Here is a 12232-nt window from a genome sequence, read left to right on the forward strand (position 1 = left end):
CAATGTGGGGATTTTTATGAGCTCCCTCAGATTGGCTTGAAGCAGGTGCTGAAGGCTTAATAAAAGGGGTCATGTAATACAACTTCCAAGCGTTTTCACTACTATTTAGGTGCTGGGAAAAATCAGCTTAATCAGAGCCACCTGTAGAGATCAACGATGCAGGACTTGGATGGCAGAGACACTGGTGGCTGCTGACTTAGTTGCAAAGAAACTTGGCTGCAGCAGTGCTGGGCTGTGGCTGCAGTGTTACAAACCATGTATATATATATGTATGTATGTATGGCATTAGTGGAAGTGCCTGAATTAGTCTGTGGCAAGAGATAAATGACCCTGCAGAGGCCTTAGGAAGGTGCTCCCATCTGCTGAGCGAGGGAACCCTCAGGGTCGCAGCAAGGGGACCTGGACCATGGAGAACTGTCCTCTGTCCCACTCTGATCACCCACCTCCCTGGGACCAGGGATGGGCCAGGGCTAAAAGCTTTTGGAAATGCCTTTCCCCTTCCCAGGAGTGTGCCCGTGTCCCCACGCTGCCCGGGACGGCTGTCCAAAGTGTGTCCAGCACATCTGCCTGCCCGACATCCCCACAGGATGGGGAACCTGCAAACAAAAGAGGGGGTGCGTGCATGTTTGTGTGCTGCAGCAGTGGTGGGGAATTACCGCTGTGAGACTGTGGTGAATCCCAAGGTACGAGCGCGTCTATCTCTCCCTTGATCTCTTTTAGATGTACACTGTCTGCCAATTTTTGTAAAGGAGTCTATCTTTACAATTATCCGTGATCCCCAGTGATATGAGACATTTAATCAGTGTCTCCTGACTTCTTGTCAGATTAATTACCATCAGCATATGTATTTTCTGCTGTTTTCAGGAGAATCCGGTCATGGGAAAGTGAAGAAACAGCTCTGCTTATTACAGTGGGGCTTGCAGGAGGAGGGAGGGCACTGAGGGTCCCGTGGCTATACAGTGGGGTGTCCACGTGCAGCGTTGCTTCTGCGGGTCCCTGCAAGCCCATCCTGCAGACGCAGGCTGGCCTGGTTTTGCAGGCAATATCAGCAGGAGCATTACTCGTTTGCAAACGTATATTCTGCTCGGCAGGACTCCTTCCCCTGCCCATGAGAGGAGCCAGAGCAGCGGTGCAAACCCTTCCCGGTCAGCGTGGGTGAGCACTTGCACAACGCTCTGTCTCGGCCAGAAGGGACGTGGGGGAAGAGAGGGGAAAGGGAATGGGAAAAAGGTTTTGGGCTCCTGGGGAACAGCACAAGGCTTTTCCCCTTCGATCCGTGGGCGGCAATAATTTTGGCAGCTGCTCCGCTAACGGCGTGGGCTGCTTTTCGTGTGTGTGTCCCCCCTCCTGGTTTCTCAGGCTGCGGCCCTGCTCTGAAAGCGAGCCAAGGCGTGGAAACCTAATCCCGTGCGGGGGTGGCGTGCCTGTCCCCGAATGCTTTCAGGATGGCGGCTGCCCAGTTTTCTCCTCTGCGAGTCCAACGTGATGCTCAGCAGCGCTGGGACCGGGTGGGGGATGCCGTGCGAGTGCTGCTCCGCACGTGGTACCCATTAGGGATCCTGGGTGTACAAATGAGCAGGCAAACCAGGGAAAAGCTGAGGCAGTGGAGAGCAGCGGGCAGGGCTGGCAAACCCAATTCTCCCAGCTGTCCCCGATTAGGAACCTGACATGCTCTGACCAAACGGTAGCAGAGGCTCGTTTCCACGGCTGTCGTTGGGCTGAGGTCCTGCCGTGCCCCGGCGAGTGGCACTTTCTCCGCTGTGTTTTACGAGGGTGATGTGAGGATGTGCTGTTCTGCTGCTGGGTTCCACCTCCTCCTCCTCCCGGCTGCCTGCAGCCAGGGGGGTGCGATGTCTTCAGCCGGCAGCGGGGAAGAAAACCCTCTCGAGGACTCGTCCCTGTGGGTGCTGGTAGCATGGACCTACTGCGTGTTCCTGCTGGGCTGTGGGCAGGTCTGGGAGGATGGGCTGGGGAGAATAAACTGCAGCTCCCAAAGGACAAACTTTCAAAAATTTGCTCTTTTCTTAAAAGATGAACAAATACATGAAGCTACTGGGGGGAACAGATAGCTCTGCATTGAGCATGGGAAATTCTTGGCTGGGAAGCGTGGCAGGTAACCGCTCCTGAGGTCAGCAGCGCTGAATGGCCAATGTGGTTGGAGTCGCTCTGGCTTTGTCCTTCTTTTCCAAAAAGTAGATAAAATCTGAGATATTTTCCCAGAAATCTCCCTATCTCTTCCCCCTCTCCCTGACACAGGCTGCAGAGCAAAAATGCGTTTGGAGCCCCCTGGGCTTTTCCCATGGAGCACTTGGCTTGTTAAAATATTTGACATCAGGGTTCTTTATTACCTGCAATAAAAAGCCTCTGCTAATCTTTAACGTGCAGCGTGTCAGAGAAAAAGGATTGCATTAAAAACCTGTTTATGGGAGTGTTACTAAAACTTGTAAAAAGGAGTAAAAGTGAATGATGACTGAAAAAACACTTCACTTTCGTGACAGCAAAGGCACTGCCTGGCAAAACTGCCGAGAGCCTTTCAGTCCAGACCTGAACCCAAGGCTCAGTGCAAGGATGAACCAGCACCTTCCCCCCTCCCCACCTTTGATTTCCAGCGATTTCCAAGCCTGCTGCTTTTTCCCCTCCAGTCTTAATTCAAAACTTCTCCTTCAGCAGGCCCGTCTGAAAACAGTCTGCATCGCACAGCGCAGCCTGCCTGGGGGTACGGCCAGAGCCGCAGCACTGCCCCATCCAACCTGGCACTTGGGTTCAGCGTTTTATGACAGCTTTCCCTCTTTTATGTAGTTTGGACAGTTCTTGAACATTACAAAACTAGGCTTTCCTGCAGCATTTAGGTTTTTATAAGGCTGCCATTTACTGTGGTATCTTAATGCCTTGTGATTTTTTGATATTTTCATCTGTTCTCCCTATCGGATGAGTGGGGAATGGAGTGAAGCGGCTGTGGTCCCAGGGTGAGATGGCAGCACCATACCTGTTGCTTCAATAACCTAACAAAAACATTTCAGCCCTTTAGAAGTATAATTTGGTCTCAGCTCCTGTTCAAGACGAGGTCTGGGAGTGTCTGAGCTGTAATCGCACGGACATGCCTGTTCCCAGAGCTCAGCTATTGGATTTCAGACAACGGAGAGGAACAGCATCAGGTGTCGAATTTTTTTTCTGCTGCTTCTACTCCACAGTCTATTTTTAATATCATTTTTATTGCATTGAAGATAAACAGCAAGTGGACGAGTTCCCATGGGAATCAGGGTCCGTCCACCGCTCACGTCAGTTCAGCTGAGAGGAAAGTACAGTCGCGTGAGAGTCTCCAGTGCTTTTGGTGCGGGAGTGCTAAGATTTCCCCTCTTTTTATGATTTCATTATATTTACCAAAGCTGGTTCACATTAAGCCGTGAAGCGACTGTTGCGTTGCCCTGTGGTGGGGGGAGGAAGGGGAAAGGGCTGTTTCTCCGTGTCTGGCCTTGGGCTCTGATCCTCATCTCCCTGCCAGAGCAGGGTGGGAGTGGGGGCACAACTGGTGTCACCCCAACTGCTGCTAACAGCAGCTCTGAGCAGGGCAGGGGGGTGGAAGGGGCTGGAGGACCCTCTCCTGACCACCCCTGCGTGACCTAGAGTGGGACCAACATGTCCTTGCTGTCCCCAGCTTGTTCATAGCTGCTTTGATTTGGAAGAGGGTGTTTGAGTTGGTCCAAACCAGCGTATCTATGTAGCATTGCCCTGACTTAGGCTTGGGAGATATACAATGGCTCTGTGTCCCACCAACCCTGGAGAAATATCTGCAGTGCGTTGGGTGGGCTGTCTACCCCCCATCTGGAAGGGAAATACCAGCTGCCTCGGATGCTGAGAGCATCCTCGGACAGGCTGTTGGTCTGCCTTGTTGGTCTGGGTGTGACTTGGGCACCGTTACAGTCTGGTCATAAAACCAACAGATCAACTGACCTGCAGATGCGCTGGCCTGCGTCGGTGTACGGTGAATGCCAGAAGGTCCCATGTGGATATGCTCTGTGGAAGTGGTTTCAGAAGGACAGATACTGTTGAGTGCTGGGACAGCATGTGCTCAGGCACAGAGGCTGAGCGTGGGGCCAACAATAGGATGTCCGTGACCTACAGGAAATCTCCATCCACGTGTGATGGTGATGGATTTGGTGACAGACCCAGCAAACAGCAGCATTAGGAGTGGGAAGGAGATGTGGGAAAGAGCTGATGGATGCAACAGGCATGGGAGAGAGGGAGCATCTCCTACAGCTGCAGTCAGGAAAGTGTCTGGAGGTGGGACTGGTGCCACCTGGGGAGATGGGTGACAGCAGATGGAGTCAGAGGGGACCTTTGCATGCGCCCACTTCGTGCTACATCTGCCCCTGGGAGTTACAGCATTAGTCCTGGAAGAATTTCTTGCTTTTATGCTGGAAGCTGAGACCTCGGAGCAAGGACCCTGCCAGATGAGGCCTAGAGAAAAAAAATCTTTTCTGTGGTTGCGCTTTTGACAAGCCAAAAGTCAGAGTGGGGCTCTTCAAAGGCAGCGCTGCCGGCCCTGCTCCGCAGATGGGCTCCTCGCACCCGCTCCCATGCGTCTCCCTCTCGTGAGCACAAACCAGGCCCGTGCTGCTCAGATCTGAACTGCTTCATGTAGGTCATATGTGAAGCAGATGGAGGAGATCAGTAGGTGAGGGGTTGGAAGGGGGGCTGGGATCTTAGTGAGGGTGTTAATAAGGCGTTTAGTGCAGCTTGCGGAGGCTGAGGCTTTGGTTTGGGAAGGCTGTGGCCCAGCACGGGGCTGGGGGGGGGGGGGAGTATCTCATCAGCTGTGTCCCTGGTGGGGGTGGCACAGCTCCTGATCTCCAGGGGATCAGAGGTTCATCACTGGGGCACCTTTTAATGGGATACCGTCACCGGAGGCATGGTGTTGGCCAGGATGCTGTGCTGAGCCCACGCTCGTGGGGATGCTCAGACCTGTGCCCCCTTCCAGGTCCCGACTTGGCCAATGTGTCATTCCTCCACATGACCCAGGGATGACAGACAGGCCAGGTCCCCTCCCTGGGTGCTGCACTGCTCCATCCTGGGTGCACCAGCTAATGTCCTGTGGATGAGCAGAGCCACGAACCTGCTCTGCTGGAAGTGCAGCCGCCTCTGTCATGGAAAACTGCTCCTCACGTCTCGGCCTGAGGCCAGAGCTGGGCCGGGGGAGATTAATAGGTGGTAACTGCTGGCAGTGAGGAAGCTGGTAGGTGAGACATGGTTGATCTGGTGCTCTGGATGGTGACAGACCTCTTGTAGGAGGAATTTCCAAACTTCTGCCTAACTGCAGCATGGTACTTCGCATGCTGGATGGAGCAGAGTAGAGGATCCTGGTTTGGGTTCCTCCTTATCCCTCACCAGAGCCAGAAGCAGGTGGTGATGGGACCATTGTACGTGCCAGGGACATGCCCAGGTGCCTGGGCTCCCCATGCTGTCGTGGCCCCATCAATGCCGTGGTGCTGGAGGTAATCCCAGTGCTGCAGACACTGAGGCTCCATGCTTCCCAAATATTGTTGCCCTGCGTGGGCTGAGTCACCATCTCCTGGCTGTAAACCCAGCAGACAGTTTTGTCTCACGCCCCACAGCCTCACAGTGTTTGCTCGCTGCTACCTTGGCAGTCAGGAGATGCTTAATGGGCTCCGGTGCCTCCCTGGGGTGTGCTGAGTCACGAAGGGGAGCAGAAATATTTCTCCCTGCACGTCCTGATTAAAACATGGAGTTTGTCTCCCGGAGCAGGGCAGAGCGCCGGTGCCCCAAACTTCCTCCGGCAGGGATTTATGGCACCCGCTGGGAGCTCCCCGATATGGGGCCACACCTGAACGTGCCGGCGGTTGTCCTCCCTCGGGGGCCTCCCGGCATCTGCCGAGCGGGACCAGGCGGCACATAGGGCCCACGAGTCGAGGCGGAGGTGAATACCTCCTTTGACACCAAGAACTAGACCGAAACTATGTCAACGGAGAGAGACGGGGCGGCTTTTCCTGTTTTTCCTGTTGGAGGCTTTGAACTGTGTCCTGCAGGGTCAGCTCAGGGAGACACCTCTGGCTGGGATGGGGAGGGTCTGAAACTCTAGACCCTGGGAAAGGGGAGACCGATTGCCTGGGAGAGGTATGGGTGGGAGAGCCCGCAGAGCCCATCCATCTCCAGGGCATTAGCCAGGAGGAGGAATTTGGGGGCGAGTAGCGACCTATGATTTCCAGCGTGATGGAGGTGGCTTGGGGTGAAGGAGGAGAGCAAATTTGGTGTTGGGGTCTTCTGTCTTTGAAAGGCTGCTTCTACTCTACATGCAATGCCATTTTCGCTGCTTTAGCTGCTGGGTTAGAGTGAGGTCTGGAAGGAAAACTATGAATGCCCCAAAGTATTGGGGATCTTAAAGCACAACTGTAGGTGGAAGGGAACCCCTCGGCTTCAGCCCACCTCTGGGTTTAGGAACCCCACAAGGATGTTGCAGGATTTGCTGTAAGATGAATGTACTTGGCTGAATCTATAGGGTGTGAGGGCAGATTTTAGGGGTGGGGGGTTTCCCAGGGCTCACTGACCTGTTCTGCTCTTGTACAGAGAGGCCAGGACAGACCTCGAACCTCTCAGCTCTCAGTCCTGGACAAGAAGTGGGTAAAAGCTGCTGGGGGAGGGTAACACCCCAGCTCAGGAAGGGCAGGTGAAGCCTGGGGGCCACCCATCGCACAGAGTCAATGCCCTCCGCTGCAAGGGCTGCAGTTTGATTTTATTGCTACAACTATAAAGGTACAAAAGCCGATAGCACGGCACCACTTCTCCTGGTACACAGAAAGGTGTTTTATACTCTAGTTTGTTGTTCTGCAGGTGGAGCAGGGGCAGGTCCTACCTGTGGGCCACGTTGAGTAATCCCCGGCTTCAAAGGGTGTCTGCAGGAGAAGCAGGGGAGCAGTGCTGGTGGGTTCCATCAGCTGTACTGGAGAAGCTGGGCCCTGGGCCAGCAGCACGTCATCGTCCCCTGTCCCCCCGCGCCCCCCCCCCCCAAAAAAAAAGTACGTGCAAAGCAAATGCTGTTTTGTATCTTGGGGTTTTGCTGATGCAGACGAGTCAGTTGAGGGGGTTGCACCTTGCCCCATGCAGGACTCATGGAGAGGCACCGACCACATCTCCTCTGGGTGGCTTTTCCCTGCCACCCTCTGCCCAGTCTGGTTATTGCTGCAGCCAACGGATTGATTGGTGTCAGGTTGTGAGTTTTAGTGGGTGCCAGGTTTAAGCTGGTGCACCAGACACCTCTCTGCGTTATTTCTATTCTTCTGCTGACATCTAGTGTGTGAAAACCTGTAACACAGTGCACCGAGTGGGTTGGGAAGTTTGGATATGGGACAAACAGGGACTGTTTCTTGCCCTATTCATGGCCAAACAGGCACCAGCATCTTCCCCTGGTTTCTCTGTGATCTGGGTGATCACCAGTAAGGGGGGGGAGACCCTGCAGGCTGGTGCTGACTGGTATTCTCAGGTAGAGCTGCTGAAAATGAATCCTAACTGGAGTAGGTGAATGAATTTGAACTGGATTGTTATCTAAGCCTCTTGCTCAACGCACCCTGTTTTGATGGGTAGGGAACGTGCCAGCGGAAATAAGGAGTTGCTGCGTTATCACAGAGATGTGTCCTGCACTCAGAGTCCACCTCTGGGATGGCAGCTCTGCAGGGAGGTTTGGTGCTGTGCGTCTGTGCTGGACGGGCAGGAGAGGGGGGGACGGGGAGCAGCGGCTCCCTGGGTTTGTGTGTCTCCCTCTTATTTTGCTTCTGGTCAGAGCTTATGGGCTGGACTCCAAATGTTATCTTGGGTCAGTGAGTTCTCCTGTTAAAATAAGTAATTTTTAATGTCTGCAGGTGAAGAATGCTTATTAATGCCAACTTCTATCCTGGCCTAGTACTCTTGCTATCTGCCTCGATACTTAAGAGTGTTGGGAGCTGCAGCGTGCTGATGGTGCCCCAGACGTGGGGGTAACTGTGGCTTCATCTCCTGATGCCCCACTGAACCCAGGAGCTGCAGGAGGCTCCTTGGGGGGCACGGTGGTCAGCTCTGGAGGTGACAGGTGACACTGGCTGACCTTAGCATTGCCCTCTGTATGCTTCCCTCCCTGGGAGTTTAATTTTTTTCATTTCATTGTATTTCTCCTACGCTGTGATAGCAGCCCAGCTTTTGGCATGCAGGGCTGTTAGCACCTTATCACCCCTCCAGCGTTCAACGGGCTGGTCTTGAGCTCCCAAAATGACCCAAACTCAGGCTGTTGCTGTAGGACGAGGTGGGGAAGCTCTGCACACCCCAAGGTATCATCGAGAACAGAGGGGACCACGACTCAGACCTGCCCTGTGTCCTGACTGGTGGTGTCCCTACAGTCACCGGCACAGAGCACGGCACCCACAGGCGCTGGTGCCCTGGGGCTGGGCACACTGGCACCCACCTGGGGCACCCACTCCTGCCCCGTGGGAGAGTGCCAGTCCCTCATTCCAACCCAGTCACAGTAAATCCTCCTGACTGGGGGATGTCTGGTGGCTTCAGGGCTCTGTTGTGTCACATCACAGGACAGAGACGGGCAAGTGCTCCTCTGTTCTCGGACGTAAAATATGCTTCAAGATAAAAAGTGCTGTGGGAAATCTCATGCTGAACCATTTACACCGCTGTTCACATGACTTTATTTTGTAAAAAGCCTCTCAAACCTTGCCAGAAGTCAAGGTTTATTTCCCCATCCTGAGGGTATTTAATCCTCATCTCATTAACTTTCATTTTAATGTACAATTGCTGAAGAGAGAAAATAACCAAAATATTTTGTCTTAAGGAAGAGATCAGATGTAAATTTATCCCGAAGCCATCAGAGATGCTTATCAGCATGTTTTTGTCTCTTCCCTAGCTGCATGAGCTTGCAGAAGAACCAGTTTTGCTTGGCTTTGGCTTTCTGAGAGAAGACGTGATTGCTAGAGAAATTCAGCTGGGCAGCAAGTCCCTGCTTGGGACGGGTTGATGATTGGAGCATGGGATAGGAAACGAAAAGCATCACTGCGTGGGAGCACGCTGGGGCGCCCTGGGCGATGGAAGGACTTGGCTCTAAAAAAAGGAGAGAGATTTTTTCCCCCAACAATTTATGCAGAAAAACATCCTCTGAGTGGGGTGTCATTTATTTCTGCAGTTGAAACCATCTGCTTCTCGCTTTCAGCTACAAGCGGCCCAGGTTTACAAAATCAAAATGTAAGTGTCATTATTAAGCGAAATGTCACCTTCCTCCTCAGACTTTGGTGAGGCTGTACCCAGGCCCAGGGCTGTCTGGAGGAAGAGCACACCGGGGCGTTTGATCAGCCCCGTCCCTGAACGCTGCTCTGGGTAATGGGCAAAAACTAATACTGCTAAAATTACTTTTTGCAAAGCTGGAATGAACTTTGTTTAAAAACTGCTTGAAAACTGAACTTCTTGCCAAAATGAACTTCTACAAACATCATGTCAGCAAAAAACAATAGGAAAGGGCAGTTATTTTTTCCCATTTTGGTGCTTTCCAGCCACCATTCCCTTACATTTCCTACTTTCTGTATGAGGTTAAAACAGGAGAAAAATGCTCCAGCTGCTGCAGGTAGAAGCACAGAGAGTGATGGAGGTGGAAGTGGGACGGTTGAGGTGGCCTGGGGGGGCAGAGGGGGCCCAGCGGGCGGATTCCTCGCAGAACCACCCTGCCGTGGCGAGGACAGAAAGAGTTAAGCCGCAGCGTTGCTGGAGGAGCTCAGGTCTGGCTCTGCCTTCCTTCCTGGCCTCCGGGATTACGGCACCACTTGCCAGGCTTTGGGGAGACGTTAGGAAATGCCTGTCCCAGGAGAGCTGCCCCCAGACCTGGGCCAGGGGGTCCCGTCCCTGCGGTGTGGGGCAGCGAGGGCAGCTCCTTCCCTGCGGACAAAGCTGGCCTGGAGGACATTGTTGGTGGGGAAGGTGAAGCAGATGGTGTACACGGATTTGGCCTGTGCAGCCTGGTTTTGAACAGCTCCGAGAGAGCCGCCAGTGCTCAGGAGAGCAAAAAGGAGATTTACTGTGACTGCTGCTTGGCCGAGGAGGAGGTGGTGGTGGGGATGTCCTGCCTCGCCTGCCCGGAGCATCGCCAGGCTGCCCTGGGGAGCAGCGAGCTGCGGGGCCGCTGGACACCCAGCCTCTCCGAGGACACGGAGCTGCAACCCGCGGGTTAGAGCACTTCATTCTATAACCAGAAACCTGGTCATGAGTGTACAGCCCAGGTAAGCGAAGAGTAGATATTTTTAGGTGTAACCCTAGAAACAAGTTTGTTGGGTAAGTGGGAAAGAGTGAGGTTTTAAAAATGACGTTCTTTGTCCTTTATCTGTATGGATTTATTTTCTCCCCTAGGAGGAGGAGGGCTCTGCTTCCAAAACAAGTGGTCGTTGCCAGTGTGGGCACAGAAAGTTAATACAGCTTTTGGTCCTGTGCATTTACCAGATGTGGCCGGTGCTGTGCAAAGGGCATCCTGCACTGCGCCTGCTGCCCCGGCTGCCTGGACAGCTCAAACAGCCTGAGGTGTGAGTCCAGGTCTTCAGAGACCCCCGTGACCTTACCCAGCAGGGACCCCTCTCGCCCAGTTTTAGGCACCTGAAATGCTCGGAGCAGTTGGCAGGGCTGGACCACGTGCCGGTTCCCTGGCGCTGGCTGCCTGGCAGCTCTTCCATCCCTCTCTGGTCTTCAGGCTGGAAGGTGGGTTTGAACCCTCCCTCCAGGTGAAAGCCTGGATGGGGTGGCTGTTTTATACTCCTCTTCCAGCACTTTTTGCAATCATGGATGGCAGAATTGCATTCCTATGGGCACATCACCTGTGTTAACTTATTAACAAACGTTTTATTTCCTGCTGCTGGCAGAGAGCTTCCTTAGACTTTGAGAGAAGGCGGCAAAGCCGGACAATATGGGATGATGAGTTCTGGTGCTGTTAAAAAGGTGCGGTCATCCAAGCTGGATGATGACCTGGTCCTTTCTGCTGGAGAGGACTCCACCCCAGCTCCAGGTATCCAGCACCTACCACAGGGCTCAGAGAGTTTCCTCTCCTTGGTCTTCTGACCCCAGAGACGGTGAGTCAGTGATGGTGCTCTGGTTTGTTCACAGAATGAACTTCTTCAGACCCACCTGGAGTATGACTGGAAGCCAAAGTCTCTTGAGAAAGCAATTCTTGAACTACAGAATAGACATGGTAAGGCAAAACAGAGCTGAGTTTGCTCCCAGCTTCCTGGTGGTGCCACAGCTGATCTGTCTTCCTGTAAAACAATGATAGTCACAACTCAGCCCAATTTCTATCAGGTGGCTCCTGGGGGCATCAACAGAGAACCACAGGCAGAGCTCCTAACAACATCGCTTGTGTGTTGGGTTTGCATGGCAAGGTTTTGGTAGTGGGGGGGGGGGTGTCTACAGGGGTGGCTTCTGTGAGAAGCTGCCAGAAGCTTCCCCTGTGTCTGACAGAGCCAATGCCAGCCGGCTCCAAGACGGACCCGCTGCTGGCCAAGGCCAAACCAATCAGCGCCTCTGTGAGAACATATTTAAGAAGGAAAAAAAACAGTTAGAGAGAGCTTTTGCAGCCAGAGAGAGGAGTGAGAAGATGTAAGAAACTCTGCAGACACCAAGGTCAGTGCAGAAGGAGGGGCAGGAGGTGCTCCAGGCATCAGAGCAGAGATCCCCCTGCAGCCCGTGGTGAAGACCCTGGTGAAGCAGGCTGTCCCCCTGCAGCCCATGGAGGGAGGATGAGGGGGTGTAGCGATTCCACCTGCAGCCCGTGGAGGACCCCACACCAGAGCAGGTGGAGGCACCTGAAGGAGGCTGTGGCCCTGTGGGAAGCCCACGCTGGAGCAAGCTCCTGGCAGGACCTGTGGATCCGTGGAGAGAGGAGCCCACGCCAGAGCAGGTTTGCTGGCAGGACTTGTGACCCCGTGGGGGACCCACGCTGGAGCAGTTTGCTCCTGAAGGTCTGCACCCTGTGGGAGAGACCCACGCTGGAGCAGTTCGTGAAGGACTGTCTCCCGTGAGAGGGACCCCACGCTGGAGCAGGGGAACGATGAGAGGAGTCCTCCCCCTGAGGATGAAGAAGCGGCAGAAACACCGTGTGATGAACTGACCATAACCCCCACTCCCCGTCCCCCTGTGCTGCTGGGGGGGACAGCCGGGAGGTTGAAGCCGGGAGTGAAGTTGAGCCCGGGAAGATGGGAGAGGTGGGGGGAGGTGT

General features: G+C 53.9%; 1 long non-coding RNA gene across 1 annotated transcript in view; it reads left to right on the forward strand.

The window, feature by feature from the left end:
* The window catches only part of LOC142604395 (uncharacterized), a 79339-nt gene extending 67951 nt beyond the window's left edge, over window positions 1-11388 (forward strand). The window contains exons 2-3 of the long non-coding RNA XR_012838259.1: window positions 8894-10253; window positions 11125-11388. This is a non-coding gene — a long non-coding RNA (uncharacterized LOC142604395). The remainder of the gene's footprint in view (window positions 1-8893; window positions 10254-11124) is intronic.
* Window positions 11389-12232: the final 844 nt, after the last annotated feature.

The sequence above is a fragment of the Balearica regulorum genome, chromosome 18, assembly GCF_011004875.1.
Source record: "Balearica regulorum gibbericeps isolate bBalReg1 chromosome 18, bBalReg1.pri, whole genome shotgun sequence".
Lineage (NCBI taxonomy): Eukaryota > Metazoa > Chordata > Aves > Gruiformes > Gruidae > Balearica > Balearica regulorum.